The sequence below is a fragment of the Eptesicus fuscus genome, chromosome 22 (assembly GCF_027574615.1).
Source record: "Eptesicus fuscus isolate TK198812 chromosome 22, DD_ASM_mEF_20220401, whole genome shotgun sequence".
In the NCBI taxonomy this organism is placed as follows: Eukaryota; Metazoa; Chordata; class Mammalia; order Chiroptera; family Vespertilionidae; genus Eptesicus; species Eptesicus fuscus.
This window is the reverse complement of record NC_072494.1, coordinates 2,921,639-2,944,932: the sequence shown is the minus strand read 5'-3', so window position 1 is coordinate 2,944,932 and position 23,294 is coordinate 2,921,639.

Here is a 23,294-nt window from a genome sequence, read left to right as displayed (position 1 = left end):
ACTAGAAAAATATCAACAAATCGAACCCATGTAAGCAGGAGAAAGAAAATGGTAAAATTCAGAGTGGAAATCAGTGAAATAGTAGGAAAACAGAAATCTTAAAGAAAAGCTGGTTCTTCAAGAAGAGCAATAAAATGGACAAACCCCCAAGACCAACAATTTTTCTTAGAAGCCAGAGAGAGAAGAAATAAATGGCCAGTATCAGGAGTGAAGGGGGTAGCGGTACTATGAGCTCCGCAGCTATTAAAGGACATCAAAGGGAATATTGTATAACCAACTTGATGCCAATAAATCCGACAACTTAGGTGGACACGTTTCTTGCCAGACACAAACCATCCACCGTCAAGAAGAAGCAGGCGAACTGGTGGCTTCCTGGGTTCACTCTGCCAGGCATTTAAAGAAACGATGCCAATTCTCCATAAATTCCTCCAGGAAGCTGACGAGGACAGTTTCGGTTCCATTCTCTGAGTTTGGTGTTACCCTGATACTAAAACCAGAGAAGCACTTTACAGGAAAGCTACAGTCCACTACCTCTCATGATCACAGATGGAAATGCTCTAATCAGAATGGCAGCAGATCGAATCAGCAGTCTATTAAGAGGGCAACATGTTGTGACGAGTGTGGTTTTATCCTGGGAAGGCAAGCTGAAGGACATTGCAGGGGTCACCCTGTAAATTATATGATTGTCTAACCACTATGCTTTACACCTGAAACTAATACAAAATAATATCGAGTGACAACTGTAATTGAAAAATAAAATTTAAAAAAAAACACTTTAAAAAGTTGAATTATAGGTTAATCACCAGAACTCATCCTATTAAGAAACGAAGATGGAAAAAACATATGACGATCTCAAGCAGACTCAGGAAAACCAGTTGATGAAATCCAGCAGCCATTCCTGATGAAAAACACTCAGCAAATTAAGAAATGAGGGGAACTTCCTTTACTTGATAAAGATCACATTCAGAGAGCCTCGCGCCTGCGTGGAGGGAAGTAAATAGTAGGGGTAATACATTGTATGTGTAGGCAAACCGTGCGAAAAACAGAAGTAGATTATATAAGTTTCAAATGGCCAGAATGGAATGTAAGCTAGTCACACGGCTATAGCGTTCATCCGGTTAGAACGTTACAGGGACTCTGTCAAACCCTCTGATTCGCAGGAACGATTGTTTTTAGGGAAGAGAAGGTAAACGGGAGACAAGAAATGGGTTAGCAGAAACGCTTTAGTGTAAGGTCACTGCAGGCAGAGCGTGGAGGCACACTCGCCAAGACCGGGCGTGAGGAGTCACAGCTGCCACTCATCAGAGGAAAAGGGTAAAGAGGGTTCCCAACAAAGGGAGAGGGCGCGAATGCCAGCCCGAAGAAGACCAGAGCAGAAAGCTTCATGTCAAAATGCGCTCCGGGATAAAACCAGCAGAAGAGTGGAGGAGGGATGTTCTAGAACGCTGGGAGAAGGAACTGTCACTCACGCAGAACATCTCCCTGGGTCGCTGGAAATTCCAGCACACCTCTCTCGGGAAAATGACCGGGGAAGCAGAGAATTCCCCAGGACTTGAGATCGGCTGGCTGTGGTGAAGAGTGCGGGATGGGATGTCAGCCCAAGCCGCCTCCTCTCCGCGGGGTCTAGTCCCCAGCCCCATTCGGGGGGTCTAGTCCCCAGCCCCATTCATGGGGTCTAGTCCCCAGCCCCATTCGGGGGGTCTAGTCCCCAGCCCCATTCATGGGGTCTAGTCCCCAGCCCCATTCATGGGGTCTAGTCCCCAGCCCCATTCTGGGGGTCTAGTCCCCAGCCCCATTCCCGGGGTCTAGTCCCCAGCCCCATTCGGGGGGTCTAGTCCCCAGCCCCATTCCCGGGGTCTAGTCCCCAGCCCCATTCGGGGGGTCTAGTCCCCAGCCCCATTCCCGGGGTCTAGTCCCCAGCCCCATTCACGGGGTCTAGTCCCCAGCCCCATTCGGGGGGCCTAGGCCCCAGCCCCGTTCGCGGGGTCTAGTCCCCAGCCCCATTCGCGGGGTCTAGTCCCCAGCCCCATTCCCGGGGTCTAGTCCCCAGCCCCATTCCCGGGGTCTAGTCCCCAGCCCCATTCGGGGGTTCTAGTCCCCAGCCCCATTCGGGGGTTCTAGTCCCCAGCCCCATTCCCGGGGTCTAGTCCCCAGCCCCGTTCGGAGGGTCTAATCCCCAGCCCCATTCGGGGGGTCTAGTCCCCAGCCCCATTCGGGGGGTCTAGTCCCCAGCCCCATTCGGGGGTCTAGTCCCCAGCCCCATTCACGGGCTTGCCCTGTGCAGGTCGCTCCTCAGCCTCAGGGTCCACAGGACCCCGCTGACGGGCTGTGCGACTCTCCGTTTGCCTCTGATTCTCAGCTTCCAGCTTCTAGAGGAGATATTCTTACAAACCCATTCCAGCAATCTCACCGGGTCGGTGAGCGCAAAGAAGGAAATGACTGGGCGAGTGGGCTTTCCCGTAGATGTGGCGTGTGGTGTGTCTCCTGGTGTCACAGCAGCGCGCTCTGCTCACCGGTTTAAAAATTAGGCCGTGTCAGTGTCATAATACTGTCGTGTGTGCACACGAATACAATCTGTTCCCATGCTTTTTCACCACCTGAAGGTTAGGTATCCGTGTCCCCGCTATAAAGACCACAGCACTGAGGTTCAGAGGTCATGAACTTGACAGGGTCATCCGGTTAGAACGTTACAGGGACTCTGTCAAACCCAGGTCTTCCAACCCGAGTGTTAAAATAAACATAACAGACACTCCGAGAGGAGTACCGCTAGGAGAGGAAATGGCCCCTTAGCCCTGAAGGAGGCGTGGAGGGCTGAGGAAGTCATTGGAGAGGCCTCAGCTTTCCTGGCCCTCAGCGCCCGCCCGAGAGAGGCCTCGGGCCCTAAGGGCCGGGAGGCAGCCCGTCCCCGAGTCCTCGCCCTGTCCCTGGGCACCACGGGCCCACGGCGCCCAGTGCTCTCAGTTGTCCCCACGGTGCTCGCTTCCAGAGCAGACGTGCGGGGTCTTGTCCTCTCCCCACGTGCAGTTCACTCCACGCAGAATGAAACCCGATGCCGAACCAGAGGGATGGCCTTAGCAGGGGGAGCCAGTGGGAACCCCCTTCCCCCCACCGCCACACACACACCAGGCTTCGTTCCTCTCTGGATTCTAGACAGGGAAGAGCAACCGTGTGCATGGGGACGAGTCTCAGGTGCCTCTGTCAGCGCTGGCGACAGGCAGGACTTGGGTAGGAGGTGAGGAGCCGCTGCAGGCCGCCCCTCCCGACCTGTGTTTCAGACCCGCTGGCTGGAAAGGCCCGGCTCCCTTCCCCTGCTGGCCAGCTTTCTCCTGCTTCCGTTTTCCATCGCTGACGCCTCAGTGGGAAAACCAGAAGCTGTGGTCCTGGGGCACCTTCCTCCAGCCTCACCTCTGACCGCGGAGGGGAAGCCGGTCACCCCCGCAGGCAGGCAGCTGCGGGGAGAAGGAGGAGCAGCTCGGGGTGGGAGAAGCTGAGGGAGGGCCTCTTTTAAAAAAGAGTCTTCTTTAAAAAATCTTACGGCCATTCTATCTCAGTGTCTGTCCACTTTCACCAAAACAAACAAGCAAAGAAAACCTCAAGGAGGAAAGCCACGCGACCACGCCTGCGTGTTCCTGCCCGCTGTGTGTGCAGTGACGGGGAGAGCGGCCGGAGGGTGTGCTGTGATCCCTGAGTGCTGGACCCTGACCCGCCTGCCGACCGCAGGGGCTGTATTCATAGCTGTCTCTCTGGCTCGTGAATCCTCAACAGAAGCACAGTTTTATACTGAGTGTGTAGTGGCATTAAACCCGGGCATCTCAACATCCTGTCACTAATCGCACTCTCCTTTAACCCCACGGCCGATGGAGCCAGGCCTGACTCCCAGAGGCTGTGCTGAGGCCCTTAAAGGGTGCCGGCCCAAACCACGTCTGAAAATAACAGTCAGGCTGCAGACTCAGACCCGCCACTCTCAGGTTAGCGAGGCCCTGGGGCTGCATCATGAGTGGCAAAGAGATTTCCTGGACCAGCACGACTTCCTCTGCCTTCACTCCGCTTGCGAGGTAAACGCAGTGGGCGCCGTTTAATTTATTTGTCCTGACAGAGGGGTGATGGATTGCACCCCGGTGAAGAGGGGGATTCAGGAAGAAGAAGATAAATGGGCATTCGTCTCCCCAAGGAGACATTCGAACACTTGTGTTTAGCTCGCGGGACAGGCCTGTCCCCGTCCGCTCCACGCCGCAGTCTCGGGCTCCAGGAGGGGACAATGTCCAACAGCGTCTGCGTGCACAAGGCATGAAGCACCCTGCAGGCAGCCCAACACCCCCGCTGTAGCCAGAACACACAGCCCCCTTTGAAACGCCGCCGGACGCCGCAGGAAGGCCTCTCCCACTGCCATGGGCCTGACCCAGCGCCGGGAAGTCAGCTGTTCTACCTCTCGGCCACACCTGGGGTGGGAGAGGCGAGAGGACAGACAGAAAGGCACAGGAATGGGAGTGAGGGGCCGGCCGGGAGAGATTTCATAGAAAGAGAACCCTCAAGCCGAAACGTGCAGGATGGGTAGCTCTTTCCTGGGATTTTGGAAGAAGGAACAGCCCGGGAAAGCTCAGAGGGGAGGAACAGCTGGGGGTGCCAGGCTCAGGTGCCCTGCAGGCCTGGAAACACATCCCAGACTCTTGGCCACTTGACCCAGCACCAAGCAAACAACAAAAACGGGTTAGACTAGAATGTCAGGGGAGAAAAGCAGGATAGCCAACCACATATACAAACGCTGGCACTTCTTCTCCCAGACCTGTGCCACTTGTTACACATGCACATGCCACTGGGAATATCAGCAGTGCCCTCAGCTGCTTTCTCCGGAGTCCTTGGCTCCTTGTCCCACAGCGTGTTCCTAAACAGCACTCCCTTTGAAAGCCTCCGGTCTGACAGGCACATGGGTCTCGGGCCTTGAGACGGGGGGTTTTGTTCACTTTGGGGAAACCTGTCCAGCGTGGACGTAGCAGTAGATCTCTGAGATGTCCCTTCCCCCAGAGAGTTCTTTTTCCTCTTTCATCCGAGCACACGTGGCACCTTCTAACCTGACAGGCTGACTCGCCTGCTGTAACGCAGCACTTTCCGAAGGACCAGCTTGATCTCTCGCCTGGGAACGAGCTGTGCGGCATAAACAACAGCTTCAGCGATTCCAACCCTCCTGACGAGTACCTCTGTCGCAAAGGGCACAGAGGAAGTGACAGGAAGTCCCAGTGAAATCTGCAACCACGGCAAGAACGCGCCTGGGAGCCTGGCCCGCGGGCCCGCTCTCCCTGTTCCTTTCTGCCCGCGCCTCCTTCTGACCCCGTCGCTCTGGTTTCCTTACTTCGCTTGTCCTTCGGTCATCTCCGCAGCGCCCCTTCAGTTACCGGGCCAGAGGGAACATGCCCCCACGGGCACCCTATAAGGACAGAGTGCCTGGTGCAAAGTAAGCAGCTAAGAACTTTTCTTGTCTTAACGGAGCCAAGATGGCAGACTGCGGAGGCACCGAATGGCAGCACCATACGTCCTGCAGGCCGCTTTCCACGGGGCCACGCGTGCGAGGCCTTCGGGGATCTGCCGCAGACGGCTCCTGTCACTGTCCGTGAGCAGGGGAGGCGAATGCTAAGTCTCAGACCGCGCTTTGTTGACACACTTTTACCAACAGGAAGGCCCTTGTCCTTGGAATACAGAACCCACTGCATTTCTTCTCAGATGCAGCCACTCCTTCTACTTTTGTTGCTTTTGACATATGGGTAGTAGTTTATATGCCCCCGAGTGGCATAGGGGTCTGGAGTAGGAGCACCGTGTTCTATGAGTTCTCGTGGATCCCGGGCAGGGTTATGGCCTGTGCCAGGCTAAGGGCACAGACTCAGTCAACTGACGTTGGAGAAAAGAATGGATGATCCGCTTCACCTTAAGCTAATCTCCCCCCCACAAACCCCACCGCCCCTAACTAGCCCGCCAGACTCTTGAGGGCCTCAATGACATCCTTTGCATCAGCATGGCTACTGAGAGTATAAATACATGGAGCAGTAACTATCAGAAGGAATTTATTGAGATTTAGGAGAAATATAGGGTATAAGCTTAGTATTAATTTTCAATGGTTGTTATGAAAAATAGAATTGCAAGACTGAGATGAGGCTGAGAGGCAGGGAGAAGAAGAAACGGCCATGCCGAGGCAGTATTGCATTTTTTCCCTTTATTTTATTAAATTTATTGGGGTGAAATAAAAAAAAATAAATTTATTGGGGTGACACTGGTTACTATGATTAGATGAATTGAACTGCACATGGGCGCCCCATTCAAAGGAAATCTTGCAATGTTCTTATTTCACAACTGCTCATTAGCAGCATAGAGGCTCGGCTGGACTTCTGGATAAATAAATATTTACACGATGGGGACTGTCTCCGACCATTATTTGTCAGAGATAACAAAAAGCTGACTAATAGCATCGTTATCGGGGACACTGAACACTTCCTCATCCAGGAAGAGGAGGCTGCTCGGGCTAAGTTTAACCAGCGAGGTGCCAGTGTTTTCACAAAGGACTCGAATGATAATAATAACAAGCTTCAAAACAACGTGCCCCCAAATTGAAAATGCAAGGGTCAAGACTTTTAAGTCTTAAAGCTAAGAAAACTTGGCCACAAGTATATAAAAGCCCCACATACCTATAAGGGCAGACATAGTGGTAACCACATTTCCATCCCTTCCTTTGGGAATAAAATTACTCATTAACATCTTGGCATACTGTATTATAATTTTTTTTCTGAATTCCTTACGTAACTGTAGGTATGTAGTTATAGCATATAAATTTAGAATCTTGAGGTTTTCCTACTTATTGTAAGTTTTCAGTCTATTTCTTATTGTTCTTGAAGAACAGAAAGATGTAAGCATATAAATAATTTAAATATATGCAGCCAACTTGCTTTGTAGAAATTTTGTACCAATTTACCCATCAGCATTGATGACAGTGCCCGTGGTGTTTTATCCTAATGAGCACTGGATTTTTAAAAAATCATTTTCTGCTAATCTGAAAAAAATGTAGATTCCTTTTTATTTTAATTTGTGTTTATTTGAGTGCTAGGGAGAGTGTTCATATTGATGGCTAGTTACATTTTTTCTTATGTGAATGAAATCGTTGTGTCCTTTGCCTATTTACCTCTCAAGGTCTTACTGCTGTTATTATCATTGTGTGTGAGTTCTGAATATGTTAAGATTATAAACCTGTCTATCACATTTCTTACAAATACCACACTTTCTTGATTCTAAGTTGCCTCTGATGGGAAGACACATCATTACTTTAATAACAGCTTTTAAGGGGGAAAAAATACTAGAGTCATAAGATGTTGATTATAAGACATCTTGATTTCAGAGATGGTAAAATATTAAAATGCAGAGAATGTTAAAAGGCAGTGTTGGCTCTGAATGGATACAGCATGAATGTATTGTGGATTCTTAGAAACTGATCCTCTCATCTGATGAGTATTGCTATTGAATGGAGCGATCCGACCCCCATATCTAAGAGTGTAGCCAGTCTGATGAAATACATGGATTTTAATGTAGGTCACTAAAATATTGAATCAGCCCTAGCTGGTTTGGCTCAGTGGATAGAGCGTCAGCCTGAGGACTGAAGGGTCCCAGGTTCGATCCAGGTCAAGGGCATATGCCTGGATTACGGGCTCGATTCCAAGTAGGGGGCGTGCAGGAGGCAGCCGATCAATGATTCTCTCTCATCATTGATGTTTCTATCTCTCTCTCCCTCTCCCTTCTTTGCTGAAATCAATAAAAATATATATATTTTTAAAATATTGAATCGGAGGCAGTGACCTGAACCTGGGTCACGAATGGCTCCAAGCCATTTAGTTGGTACACGCTGCCAACGATGAAGGAATTGATGGCACGAACCCCGCAGCGAATGCTCGCGTCAGGACACCTCCATCTACACTGCGCCTGTGGGTCTACTGCACGGGTCTGTCTGTTGTCTCTCCAGCCTGCGTGGGTGCCCCTGTGAGCGCCTGTGCCGATGATGACCCCTTAACACCGGGTGCCGCACTGTGACAAAGGCTGCCGCCGCGGGGCCGTGGTCCCAGAGCTCCTTTCATCTTCATTATCTGACAAGAGCGTGGGGAGCCCTGGGAAGTGTGGTGGTTTTGGAATATGAGGGTTTACTGATGGGGAGTGGTACGTGGAAAACTCGTTACAATGGCGTGATCTAGATCGGGCTTCTCTTATTGGATCCATGGATGAATGTGGTACTGTCATTCTCCTTCCTTAAGATCCAGTGACCCAGGGCCATTTGCAAGTCTCCCCCCCCCGCACCCATTCCCCTTCTCCCTCCCCCCCCCCACCGCACCCCATTCCCCTTCTCCCTCTCTCCCCCACTCCCCGCCCCCTGTACACACACACTGACAGCACCTACAGCACTCATGGATTGAAGGTATATTAATGTGGGAAAATGCTGTGGAGAAAAGGTAGTCCAGGCAGAACCAATAGATGGACTTATTCATTCTTAAGACTGGTGACTTACTTCTCCATTTCTCCATTCATAAAACGGGCATATAGTAGCACCTATCTCATGGTGTCTTGTGGAGAGTAAATGAGACAAGACTTGGCATTCAGTCAGCACGTAATAATTATCCATGTTATCACTCTTATCTTCTTGGGGGTGGAGGCCACCTCCTACTTCTCCCCTCCGCACGTGATGACACCCTGATTTGGAAGGGTACTCGGCAACCAGCAGCACCTGGTTTCTCTGGATAGAATCATGGGTGTTGGAAATTCGAGCTGGAACGAAACAAGCTGAATAGTACAGAAGCCCGGTGACAGCCTGTCGCCGGGAAGACAGTGGTCCCCACGGAGGTCCTGGTGCGGGCGGGTCCCGGGAGCTCGTGGGGCTGCCACACCCCAGAAGCTCGGGGGCCAACACTGGCTCCAGAGAGCCCGGTGCCCACCCATCACGGAGCTGACAGCAGGGAGCTATAAATAATCATGGAATCTCCTATCCCATTGGACGAAATTCAAAATATGCAATGGCAGCGAGAATGAAGGCGCCTTTGCCAAAAAGAAATCAAGAGGAACAATGGGCATTGGAATGTTCCCTTGAAGTCTATTTCCCTCGGGGACTTTTTTGCTCGTTACCTGTAAATGTCTCAGTTCACAGAAAGGATTAGTAGCAGAAAAAAAGAATATTGCAATATTCCCCAGTGTCCCCATGGCTACTGACAGAGGAGACCATGAGATCAGATAAGAGAATTAACTTTTTATATTCAATTTACTTAAAATATTTGCTTCCTGGATTATAACCCATAAAGCTTGTGGCTGAGGGGACCCTTGAAAGCAATCAGACACCACTTTCTTCTTTTAAACAAATATATATATATTTAATGAAGAAACTAAGGCCTGGAAAGGAGGTAGAAGCTCGGTCCCCTGACTCTTGTCCTGGTGGCTAGTTTTCTTAAGTTTCTTAATCGCCCAAGAGTCCTTCAGTGGCCTTCGTGCTGCCCAAAGACTTCAGAGCAGGACACTGATGTCACGATGACATTTATAAATTCCAATTTCTTTTTGTATTTAAAGTGAAAAGGACCAAGCAATGGTTTTGAAATGAGCACCAATGTCTATTTCAAAGGGATAAAGCAGTCGATTTTAGCTGCTTGGGGCTGGGACCCCAGACATACATCTGTTCTTAGTTGGAGCCTCGGGCACGCTCCAGCAGGATGTGTGTTTCGGTGGAAGGCAGAGAGAAGCAGCCACCCTGGAGGGGCCGACGCCCAAGGTCATTGCCTTTGAAGGCACGTGTGGGACCCTAAGTGGTAAAGCCGAGAAATCATGCTGTTACACGTCCTTACTCAACAATTCAACAAACACACGTGCCTCGAACTGTGTGGGACCTGGCTCTGCCCTAAAGGGAGGCAGCAGGTTAGAGTCTGTGATGCCTCTGATGAGCATAGTCCCAGCTGGGCTCTGGGGATTCATGGGCGGAGCCTACAGAGATGGGGCTGGATGGGGACCTGAGCTTTGCGGGATGAGTAATAGGAGGACAGGTTAGGAAGGGTGTTCCTGTAGAGGAACCAGTCAATCATCCGCGCTGTTCATCAGAGATGGTGACTCTTGGCTAAATTCTGGAGCCTGAGCAAGACCAGGTGGAGAAGATAAGATAAGAGCAATCCTGGAAGAGGAAGCAGATAAATCTTCGGAGCCTCAGAGCCCGTTTGATAAGCTCCTGAAGGTCGGAGGCCAGGGGTGCTGGCCTTCCTAGCCCTAACTGCAGCACGGGCCAGGCCGAGAGCAGGGTGCGTGGGAAGGGATTGCTGACTGAATGAATGGAGGCTCGCAGGGAGCGGACCCTCGTGGTCGGCCCTCGGCATTCGGCGCTCTAGCCCAATGGGGCCTGGCGTCTGTGTTGTTCCAGGCTCCCCTGAACCTACGGCCGGAGGCATCCATCAGGTCGCTGTGACCAAGGTGACGCGTGGGCAGCACCTGTTGGCTGTGAGACGTGCCAAATAGACAAGGGGGAAGGCCCTGCTTTCTAAGCTTTGGGCTCTGCTGGGAAGTGAGGAGAATCTCAGTGCAGAGAGAAAGAGATAAATACACTCTGCAGGATAAACCACTCCGTCCCTTCCGGAGAACTGCATGGCGGGCGGGGAGATAAGTGAGCATATTCAATTCCTCCTCACAGAGCAGACAGCATCCCTTTGATGTTGCTTCTGAACATGAAAGATGGCTTTACAGTATCTGGAGGACGTTAGCGGTCCCTCTAGCCACACAGCTGACAGAGTTCAAGAGCAGAGCGGCTAATGCCCCACCCCCAGCCCCCTAGACCCTGAAGCTTCTTGGGACTGAGCTTCGGGCGAACAAGCCCATAGTGCAGTGGTTCTCAACCTCCCTAACGCCGCGACCCTTTAATACAGTTCCTCATGTGGTGACCCCAACCATAAAATTCATGTCACAGCGCCCGGTGCTTAGTAGGTGTTCAACCCAGGCAGATACTGAATACATTCATTCCAACCCCTGAAATAAGTGCTTGCCGAATTCCACATGGTAACATTCACAGCTTTGGGGCCCGGCGTCATATGACTATTCATAAATTCTCTAGAAGCTTAGAAATAATGCTGACCGAGAAGTTTGCCCACGGATCTCATTAATAGCTGGTGTGAGGCCCGTTTTCCGGGAAGCAGCAATCGAGAGGGCTCCCTTAAGTGGCCAGTGGTCACACCCAACCCCACATTCCTCCTGGGTTTCCGTTGCCCGTCATGCCCCAGGGGCTGGGACTTCTCCCCTGAAACTTTTGCTTCCTGTGCTTCTGCAAGACCCTCCGGCTTGACTCAGTGTTTTGTTTTCAGCCGCGATGTCTCCATGGCTACCGCTGAGGTCCAGTTGACCTTTTATCAGGGTTTCAGAACGGCAGCCAAGAAACGGTGGCTGGTGCTCCGTCAGCTTCTGTGAGATCCATCCATGCCGTCGCCTGTGACAATAGCTTGCTTTTCCCCGTCGCTTCGTAACACTCTACTGCTGATAGACATTTGGGTTCCTTTAAGTCTTTGGTTATTCTGAATAAAGCTACTGTGGACACCCTTGTCTATCTGAGGTGGCCCTACTTCTCTTGGGTATAGACCTGGAAGTGGAAGCGTTGGAGGATGGAGTCGGCTTTGTTTGGAATCTTGAGCCAATTGGAGAAAGTGGTGGTAGGAGAGAGAAAAGGGCCCTTCGGTTGCCATCTATTGCGTTGCTTGACTTTCTCAGGGAGTATTTATAGCTGCAGTTGCCCAACTTGAACGGATGTGCTTCCAGGTAAAGTCTCCAGGAGCCAGTGGGTCAAGTCAGAACGCCCTTGAACTGCGTCATTCTTATGTATGTGGGCCAATGCGAATTACTGAAGTGCTTTACTGGAGCCTCTCAGAAACACTGGTCTTTCAAAAGTCTTGGGACGATGAGCATGTCCTAATTAGACTCGACTAGAAGACCTTTGTACAACACAGAGCCATCTAGGGACCCACGTAATCCCTGTGAAGGACCTTTTCACGGGGAAGTAGGTGGTGCTCTCATCCACGTTACCTTTTCCAGGGGCCACCGTGGGATTTGGGGCTTCCACTTGGGAGTCATCAGTGAGAATGAAAGTACTTTTCCTTATTATTTCAGCCACAGCACCCACCTTCAAACGAAATGGGTTTTTCCTAGGTTTGAGTTAAAGCCTTTGTGTTGGGAATAGATCCGGTGCCAAGTCCACGCTAATAATTAAATTATGCTTGTCCTCTGGGGAAGCTGGAGTCTGATCAACTTCCTCCACATGGTAGATGTGTTTCTATTTCCCTTGAACACTTCCCTGCCCTCCCTGCTCTCCCAGAGCCACCGCACATCGGACTGGTGCCCACCTCTCTGTCCCGGTCTCCTTCTGCAAGTCACCTCACTTTCTGTAAAACCCCTTTGATAACACAGGTCTCCAACTGTCTCCTCACATCCCATTGGCGTTAGATCCATTGCACAAAGGTTATCTTGGGGTTTTGTCTAGACTTTAAAACAAAAGCATCCTGGGAATAGTTCCAGGCTTTTTGATTAACTGGGCCGTTCTGGAAATGAAGTCTGCTTTGGCCAGTCCTCACTCGAATTACGGTACTCATCACCGGCTATCTGCATCAGGGCGTGCTGCTGAGTTTCTGCTCAGACCGGATGTGGCAGCTTGGATTCTCATAAAAGTGTTCATTCTGAGGCCATTGCACTTTCATGTATAAACCTTTGGTTAGATTTTTTTTTTTAAATAAATAAATGAGGGAGTCAATGCTAGACCTCTGCGGAAAAAAATATTCTACTGAGTCCCTGTTCTAGCGTGTGGCCCGCAAGCATCTTCCTTCTGGTGGTCTCACCCTCTGTTGGTCTAACTGAACTTTGTTTCAAAGGAACTTGGGTCAGAACAGACTACTTTAGACACGGTGCAGGCAGCTGCTCTTGGACTGACAAATCTGTCCGCATGCTGGAATCTACGAGGGTTGTCATTTATCCAGATCGCTCAGTGCCGTGCGGCCACCTGAGAGACGCCAGCCAATGGAGACTAGCCAGCATGTGGATGGCCAGCTCCACTCTGACGGGGCGGGAGTCGCTTCTTGCTAAGTGGCCTTTTGCATGCCTTACCTCTGCAAGAAAGGAAGGAACCAACGTTCATCGAGTGCCACATGCCAGCCACTCTGCAAACATTTTATGTGGTTAACTGAGAAGCCTGAATTGCGGGGGGCAGGGGGGTGAAATAACTTCATAACAGGAGTGGGGAATTCCTTCTCCGCCCCCCCCCCCGACCCCCCGGGTGTTACAGATTTTATAGATCCTTGTCCGGTCGGAGGGACGTTTCTGTAAAGATGACTGGAAGGGGTTGAGCAGCCAGGTTAAAAGACTTCCCCATCTTGAATAATTATTGGTTCAACTCCTGAGTGTATATTCTCCATTGCTGCTTCCTGCACTCTCAGCCTTGCCCCGTCTCTGTCTTATTAAGTATTTAAAGCAGCTTATTAATAATGGACTTGTCTGCTCCTACACGGCTCTGTAGCCGCTGCCCTTGGGGATGGAGTGTTTCCCTTGAACACTTCCTGGGTACGGCTCCCTCCTGCTGGCCCTCGTCCTGCTGGGCGGCCGGCTCTTGCTCTTCCAGCAAGTCCTTGGCAGAGCTCTTGTTTGGCTGCAGATTCCATGCCTACTGACTCTGGCTGATCCTCCCACACATCATCTCGACTCCCGGTCAGCTCTGGGCGTGTTCCACCTCCAGCTGCTGCCACCCGCTTGGATTTCCAGTCTTGTGTAACCCACCCTGGAGCTGATGCCCAGGACACGCTAGGCCGAGGCGCACAGGGTCACCGCGTCTACTCCACCTCCGTGCAGTCAAACCAGGTAGATGGCACCAACCAATCCTCATGACCAGGATGACCTCCCAGTGGCGGCCATCGGTTCTTTCCCACCTTCCGCGTGCAGCCACCCCTCACCGAAGGGGGGCGTCCCTTCCTCGCCACCTGGAGCCTGGGCTGGCCCCGGCCGGCGTCAGCCCATGAATATGGTGGAAACGACCTTGCGTGAGTTTTAGGCTTGGCCCGAGCGAAGACTGGAAACTTCCACTTCCTGCCTCCTGGTGCCCTGACTCCATGTCGGGAGTCTGAGCTCCTTTGCTAGAAAGGCCGACTGCGCGGAGGGGCTCCGAGGTGACTAACGAGGCATCCTGGCCACTCGCCCGGTTGAGCCTTCTATGGCGCCCACGTCCCACGTGGCAGCTCTGGGACAGTACAGCAGGAAGGACCCGGTGGAGCCGGCCCGGGGAGCTTGGTCCACTCAGCAAATCAGGGGCGAGAACAAGACGTGGTTGTCCTGAGCCCCTCAGCACTGGTGGGACTGGCTGCAGGGCGATAGGTAACGGGGACAAGTGAGTCCCCCAGGCTCATGATGAAGCAGGAATCCAAACCAGGTCTCCCCATTAGAGAGCGTGACCTCGGGATCGCCTTTCCCACAGGCAGCTCGGCCGTGCTCCAGCTGTTTGGCCATAACTTGAGTCACAGGCGGGAATTATTACTGTTAAGCCCAAGTCTTACCTGTGTGTGTGTGTGTGTGTGTGTGTGTGTGTGTGTGTGTGTGTGTACATACACATCTTCAAGTTTGTTTGTAAATTTGCTGTAGAAACACACACAACTCACAGAAGCATCGGCCCGGCACAGAGTCGGGCTTGGAGGTTAACAGAGGGGAATCCCAGCGGAGATCACCCAACTTCACATCAGTGGCTGCCTGGCGGCGAGGCCCCAGCTGGTGCGTGTACTCCTGCTTCTGCGTGAGAGGATCCCGACGGGAGCCACGCCCCGGCCACGCTGCCCCAGCGCGGCCATTGCTCCCCGGACCTGGCTTCCTAGAGAAAACACGGGGCGGGCGCTGGGCTGCCTGCTTCCCGAAGAAGGTCATCTCCTGCCAGAACCAGAGACCACGGCGGCCGCTGCGGCGCAGAACTGCCGTGCAGCCTCCCGGTCCACAGCGTGGCTCCGAGCAGCAAGCCGCCTCCCGCTCAGCTCTGACTCCACAGCCGGGGCTCAGGACACGGGCCTTGGACTTGCTCTCTGTGCCCCAAAATAGGAGAGAAATGTTGTGTGAGAAAAAGAAGAGCCCAAACTCTGTTTTCCACTCACAACGCACTAGGCATTTTCCTGTGGCTCACTCATCTCCCGGCCAGCGGGGTGGGTCTTCTCTCCTCCCTGGTTCTCAGCAGATGCCGCCTGTGTCCGTCCGGTAGTGTCATCCCTGATCTAGGGCGTCCTCCACGCCTCTCTCTCCTTCTCCCTCTGAGTCAGCTCGGCACTGAGTCCCGTCCTGCCTGCCTCTAAACCCACCAGATTGCTCCCTCTGGATGGGCACAATTCAACACAGTGCTATCCTCTGTGAATGACATCTCAGTACAGCCGTTATTTAAACATTAAAAATACACCTAGAACCTCCCCACCGCCTCCTCCCCAGCGCTTTGCGGGCGCAGATGCCCTCGCCCCCAGCACCGCAGAGTGGCAGCAGGAGAAGGGCACTACCGCGCCCTCAGAGCAGGCTGCAGGCGGCCTCCTCCCGTGGGAGGGACACTGTCCCAGGTGACGGGCTCCAGGTCACAACACATCCTCCTAAACGCCATCTCCCAGCCTAGTCACACATGCTCCAGTACCATTTCTTGCTTGTGACTCTGGCTGACCCCGCGCTGGACACGAATACACAGAAATAGAAACAACAGAGTCGCTTGGAAGGGTCCTTCAGCTTCTCTTGACTCGTTGCAAATGCATCGTTTAAAAACTAAACGAGCCTGGTTTTTCAGTAACATAATCATTTCCTCATTTCAAGAAGTGAACCTGTTTCTTCTTCTCGGCCCTGGGCAGACCCACCTTACAGCCCTCCTTCCCAGGGGCAGTTTCTCCCTCACCAGCTCCTCCTCCCGCCCTTCTTTCCAGAGCTTCGCCCACTCGCAGTACTGAGTCGCCCCTCCAGCGACCCCCCAGCATTCCGTCTCTATCATTGTCATTGTCAAGTCTCTCAAAAGAGCATCTCCGTTCTGTACCAGGCGGTTTCCGCGCCCATGCCCAGCGCCCTCCCCGAAGCTCACTGCCCCGTCTGCGCTCTCACCTCCCTGGCGCTCTCGGCAGGATTTGACCCTGCTGACCTCTCCCTGCTCACTCGCTCCTCCTCCTCGAGGTGGATGAGCCCTGCTGGGCTCTCTCCTCTCTTCCCTGCGTTCCTCGTCTCCCTAGAAGGCTGTCATCTCCCCCAGCCACAGGTGGGAGCCCAGGCTCTGCCCTCAGCCGCTCTTCCCCTCCCACACCTCAGCGGCACCCCTGCCGTCAACCACTGGGGTGCCCTTTGGGGTCCCGCAGGTCTCCATCCTCAACCACAACCACAGTCCTACCCCTGCCCCCCCCGGGTGTCTGGCAGCGCCCCTGGCCCCCAGGGGACTTGGAGGCGTGTTGACCAGGGAAATGATGGACAGGGAGCAGCCAGGGAGCCGCTTTGGGGGAGCGCGGTGCTCAGGTGGCAGAGAAAGGCGCTCGGGAGCTTGGCGTGGGCGGGTTTGCTTTCACTTGATGGACTCTTACTCACCGGCTCTGTTTCTTGTTAGTCATGTGGCTTTTCACATGGCCGCTGCCTTTGGCAGGCACACAGCCGTTTTATCTCAGTCAGCAGCCAGCGCCTGCCTATTTTCAGATTTAACCTTCCCGGGCACCGCGGGCAGGACCTCCGGGCTGGCGCTGCCGAGGTCGCCGGGGCAGGGAGAACTCGGTCCAACAAGACGTTCCGCTCTCCAAAGCGCGCAGGGCGGCCACCTCCCGGCGTTTTTGGAAGCAATCGCTCCCTCCCTCGTCTGACAGGTGCTTGAATGAGTCAGATGCCTTTTTCCTGGGCTCACAAACGACTGAGTGGCTTCATCCCGCGCCCGGTGCCACAGACGGGAAGCGCGGAGTGCAGGAGGCGGCGGGAGGGCCGGCGGTGGAGTCTCGCCCCGGCCGTCCCTAACCTAGCCGGGCGTGGCGCTCAGGTCCTCTCCAAGGTCTCCTCCGGCTGAGAGTCCGAGGCCGGGTCGCCAAGCACCTTCAGAAAATGGGCCTCTGGGGTGCGGAGAGCCACTGACACTGGACGTTGTTGCAAATGACAGCGGGATTGAGGGGCTCCCCCCTCCCGTGGGTCTCCTAACTGAGGGCTAAGCAGTGTCTGTGGAGGGCCAGCCCCCCGGCTACCACGGGGAGACGGTCAGTGGGACCCCACTCTTGCCAGGGCCGGAACCCAAGTGCCCGCACTAGAATAATGTCTCGGGCAATGAAAGCGGCTCCTCCCTGTGCAGGGAGGCCATTCTGTAAAGACAGCGTGAGGGCGCCCCGCTGGGCCTAGGACAGGGTTTACCCTCCCCTCCCACGGCTCCCCCCTGAGCTGGACACAGCCCGCCCGGCCTGCTCCCGGGGCCGCCGTCCTCCCGCCTGGAGGGCGGCCACCTCCTGGGGCCACCGAGGCCGCCCCGTGGGCGAGGGCTCCCAGACGCTGCCACGGACTCGACTTACTACGAGTGGGTTCTTTTCCCCGCGGGACACCCCCTCGCCCACTCCAGTTTCTCTCCTGAGTGTTATTTATTAGCTTTCCTTCGCTTTCGTTCTAACGCCGCTTTCGCCCGTGTTCAACACGTTTCACAATAAGCTGAGCAACGTCGCACACGCAAAACGCAGACACGCCCAGGAGGAAAAGAACTGTCAAGTGCTCCGGGGAGAGCCGTCCTCTTCTCTGAGGGTGACGGACAAGGTGCGAGCTCTCCCATCAGCCCCTCCGGCCACAGCAGCCTTAGCTCTAGGTTTCCCTGAGTGCTGGCTGCTCTCCCTGACGCCCTCTCGATAATAACCCAGCAGCTCCCGGTCTGGAAGCTGACAGTCTCCCCTTGCCCCAGCTCCCTCGCCCACGACCCAGCTCACTCAAATTCCTGCCTTCACCCAACGCTGACCTTGACCTCCAGGGAGCTCAGCTGACCTTGACCTCCGCCACCCGCTGCTCTTCCAGCTGGCCACTCTCCTAACTGCCAGAGTGACGGCCCCTCCCCCTCCCAGCGTAATGAAAGGTTTCGTAATCTCCCTTGCTTCGCTGTCTCTGTATGTCAGTATTCTGGGGCCTAGTATTGGCCGTGTGCTCTGCAGCTCCCCGACCTCCGGTGTGCAGAGGAGGAAGCTGAGGACAGGGAGATGGATGATTCACTCAGCGCCGAGAGGGCACCACAGAGGTCAATGTCAGCTGAGCTCCCTGCCTTTCTTGATCCTGTCCTCCTAGTGGCCAGCGGGACCCGGCGAGGGAAGGCCCTTCCTAAACTCTGACTGAACACGTGTTCCCTGAATGGACGCGCGGGCGCCTCCGCTGTGAATCGGGTGACGCACTTCTGCGGCTGGGGGGTGGGGGTCCATTGTCCCCAGACCGAGTGTTGGAATACGCCCCCCTCGGAGTCCAGATGTCTGTGTTTACAGATACTGTATGCGCTAAGACAGGACACACAGCAAAGGACAGCTGGGCAGAGCCTCACTCCCGGGGAGGCAGAGGAAGGGTCCGTGGGCAGCGCTGTCCTTTAGCACCCGCTTCCCTCAACCCGGGCTCATCGGAACCCCCATCCCCCTCCCGGGAACGCCGGGCAGGGGGTCATGTCCGCTGGCCTGAGGGAAAGTGAAAACTCAAAGGATGTAAGTGAAATGTCCAGGATTAAATCACAGTCTCTCTAGATAGATAGATAGATAGATAGATAGATAGATAGATAGATAGATGATAGATGATAGATATAGATAGATAGATATAGATATAGATATAGATATAGATATACACACTGAGTGGCCAGATTATTATGATCTCTGAACGCATAATAATCTGGCCACTCATTGTATATCCTATATAACTAAAGGTTAATATGCAAATTGTCCCTTCGACCAGGAGTTCGACCAGCAGGCAGGCCGGCCACCCACCCATGTCCCCTCCCCCTGTCCAGGCTGGCCAGACCCCACCCATGCACGAATTCATGCACCGGGCCTCTAATACACACACACACACACACACACACACACACACACACACACACACACTGAGTGGCCAGATTATTACGCATTCAGAGATCATAATAATCTGGCCACTCAGTATATATATATAATTTACTTATTTCAGAGAGGAAGAGAGAGATGGAGAGAAATAGAAACATCAGTGATCAATGATGATAGATACCCATTGATCGGCTGCCTCCTGCATGCCCCTCCTGGGGATCAAGCCCCAACCAGGCATGTGCCCTGACCGGGAATCAAACTGTGACCTCCTGTTCATAGGTCGACGCTCAACCACTGAGCCACACGGCCTGGGAAATCGTAATCAGTATTTAAACATGAGGTTTGGTTAGATGGACAGAGGGCCGGGTGTGAGGAATAGGAACCAGCTCGGACGCTGAAAGGAGCCTGCCCGCTGATCCCACGCTGTTTGGACAGTGTCCCCGCACTTCACTCTCCTCCTCTGTGACAGGAGGCGGGGCCGCGGCCCACGCTGGCAGGAGGTGTCCCAGCCGCTGGAGGCTGTCGCCCAGCACCCTGTCTTCTCCGGGGACACAGCTAAGCTGTTGGGCATGTTCTTTATCACATTCCCACCGAAACTGTCCGCCGTGCAGGCGGGAGTGCAGTTCGTGGCATTTCCCAGAACCAGGGCAGCTTGAGAAATGCCTCTGCTAAACGAGAGATAAACAGCCAGGCAGCCAGCATGGGCCACAAGGCCCGGATTCTCGAGGGAGTGGCTGTGTTTATCCCAAGAGGCTCTGGGGTTTTAGCCAGCATTCCGTACGTTGCAGCTCCCAGAGCTCAGCCTCCAAGATGCTCATTAAACAGGATGCTGGTGATCCAGGAAGCCACTGCCCTCACACTGAGTGAGGTGACCTGGTTGATTACGGAGGCCGACCAGGGCTTCGCGTCCCACGAAGGGTCAGCTTGCTTCACGGAGAGAGAGTGGGCCGCCCGGTCCCGCACCGCCCGCTCCTGAACTCTGGCCAGACCGCGACCCAGCGGCACACACCGCGTGTGGCCCTTGTGACAGACCAGCGCTGTGCTGGGTGTCGCGGACACGAACTAAACAAGGAGGCTCCCTGCCCGTCCGTGGGCCCGGAGCGCAGTAGATGCTCAGAAATATTTGCGGAGAAGCTGAGTGAACACAGCCCCGCATGTGTCAACAGCACTTGTCACGAAGGACGTGCGGTTCTGTTTTGACGGCGGGACTCCCTCGAGGCTGCGGAGATGTCTGCGGCCTTTGGCTCCTTGCGGTCCCTGCAAAGGCGAGTCCCCCTCACGGGCCTCTGCTGCAGTGGTCCCCCCCATGGGGGGCAGCTGTCGGACTGAGGGTCACGGCAGGGGGCGAAGGGGGCCTGGTCACCCTGAGAGGACGCTCATCTGCAGAGGACGCAGGTTCGAGCAGCAGGACTGCACTCGGCCATGGGAGTGCCCACTGCGGGGCTTTCAGCTACCAGAGGGTTCGAGAAGGGCCAGTGACACATCCCTGCCTCTGAAACCTGCACGTTCCCCCGTCACCTCCGGTCATAAACAGGCCTGGCTGTGTCCTCTCTCCTCGGGGGACAGTCTTGGGGCTCAGGATCTTCTTGTCCGCAGACCCCGCGGACACCGGTCGGAAGCCTGGACTTTCGGGTGCCCTGAGCTGGGACCAAACCCGTTTTGCTCCCGGGCATTTTCCTCTTGGAGTGGCAGCCGAGCCTGGGCTGTTTCCTGGGTGAAGAAGCAGAGAAACCCACAGAAGCATCTGCCTGTAAGAGCCGAATGCCTGTCGAGAAATGGAAGTCGGCAGCAGCGCCAGACACTGCAGAGGCCAACGTCACGTGGGACACGAAAACGACTTTCAGCAGATTGGGCAGATGGGTGGCCTTGGGTGACCTTAGTAAGATAGTTCCAGGGACTAGGAAAAGCAAAGGAAGAACTAAAACAGATCGTAGCGAAGTAGACAGCGACTGGTAGGGAGAGAGGGCGGCAAGAAGCGGTCAGGAGGCGAGCAATCGAAGGAGGGCTCGTACTTGGAGATGGGTGGGGCGAGGGCTCCGGGGTCAGAGGGCCGGTTGGCATGGAAATCCTCAGCTTTGTTCTGGTCCAGGTCATTCTGAAGTGCCCGAGGGACGTCCAAGCAGCAGCATCGGGTAGTGAAGTGGCAAGTAAAAGTCAGAGCTCAGAGGACACAAAACATGTAAACCGCTCAGCACCAGGCCTGGCACATAGGACACCCACTCCATGCTGAGTATGACTTCCCGCCGTTTTCATTACAATAGACTAGAGGCCCGGTGCATGAAATCTGTGCAAGGGTAGGCCTTCGTAGCCCGGCTGCCTTGCAGCCCCGCCCACACCCACTGGTCGTTCCGGAAGGTCATTTCGCCAGGTCGTTCCGCCATCCAGTCTAATTAGCATATTAGCTCTTTATTATATAGGATGTGGCCAGAGGTAGCTCGTTACCCTGGCATGTTGGTATATGTTTGTCCCAGGAGATGAGGCTTAAAATACAGTGAAATGTGAGGTGTGGCGTGAAATGGGTCACAGCAAGCATTGAACAGGGTCCTGAGGGGAATCAGACAGGCTCCTGTCCTGCTCCCTCCCCCCTCTGCACCCCCACTCCCCAGTCACCTGGAGAAATGAGGGCTTATTCTGCACTTATTCACATTCTCATGTTCCATAACTGCTCCAGTCGCTGGTTTTTTTGTGTGTTTTTTTTTTCTTCATTTTGAATTCATCTAAACCTATTGAGAGCTCACACACTGATCCCAGAATGCAGCTACTTAAAACCCTAATCTGTGGTGTGGTTATGTCTGTAATATGTGGTGTGCTTATGTCTGTTTATCTGACGTGCCAGGTCCCTGCGCAGCTTTGCAAGGCAATATCCTTGGATGCAAAATGCGAACGGGTTTTAGGCAGCTTTGTTAGGAGTCTGCCTCTTCGTCGGGTACAGCACACAAGCAGAGCCCTAGCTTAGCCGTGTGGGCGGGGAGTTGGGGGAAATGAAGACCTGTCACCCATGTCATGATTTCCGCACGAAGCCTTTAGGGAGGAGGTGTCGCTCAGAGATCCCTGCCGTTGCCTGAGCGACGTCAGTGTCACCAGCCGCCTGGCACCCTCACTTTGGTGCCGAAACTCGCGTTTTCTCCCCATCGGGGCAGCCCGCCCGCTCCTCGGCGGAAGCCAGACCAGTGTTGGTTCAAACTCAGTGGGAAATGGTGGCGCGCACCGTCTTCGCGTGGACTCTCCACGGTAACAGCTAACGTGTGCGGGGGAAGCGCTGGGGCCACGCTCAGTGCGGCTGCGTTCAGTCCCCCTAGCAAATACTTTCTGCCCGTCGAGGACAGCTCAGTGCGCTTGCGAGGATGTGTCCTCATCCCCGGGCCCCACCCGCTCTGTTACTGCGTGAGCATCGCGATCCAGGCAGGACCGGACTTGCCATGGCGCCAGCACCCAGGAACCTTGGGTTCATCGACTTCAGAACCAGGCACTGGCCCACGCCTTCTCAGACGCAGGCACTCTGTTCCCTTCTCGAACGGGCCAGTCTTCAGCGTGCACAGCTCGTGGCCAAACTTACTGTGTTTGTAAGGCCTTTCTCTTTGAAAGAAAAACCCACCACCCCAAAAAAGCCTCCTGTTTTAGCCTCCCGTAAAAACCAGCTGGAAAAAAGTGCAGGGAAAGTGGGCCCGGGTTGGAAGCTAGCTCATCACCAGTGGTTTCACTGACTCTACTATCTTTTCCCAAAACCAGTCTGTGTGTAGATGGGGCCTAACCCAGATCCTGTTGGATCACAGTAAAGTGTGGGTCCCTAAGGACCCCAGTTGCAACAGTGAAGACCAGTTAGCTGGCCTGACTGTGATCCCTGGAATCCCCCTAAAGTGCTTTCCCTGGGGCAAAATCTCCCTGAGAAAAACAACCACCAACGAGATGACGAGATGACGTCACCTTTGTTGTTGGAATAGCTGGATGGTAGGGGACAGGGCTAGCAGCCACAGAGCGCGTCTTAAAGTTGAACTTTCCTAAGCACAACTGCAGGGTATTGTAAATGTCAAACACACACAGCAAGCCAGGCTGGGGCAGACGGAGGGACTCGAGGGCTTCTGGGAGGCACTGCTTTGGCTCTGAAGTGACCAACTTGCCCTGGCTGGTGTGGCTCAGTGGTAGAGCATCAGCCCACACACTGGAGGTCTACCAGTTTGATTCCCTATCAAGGGCGGTACCGCTCATACCTGGGTTGCAGGTTCGTTCCGCCAGCATGCGGGAGGCAACCAAGCGATG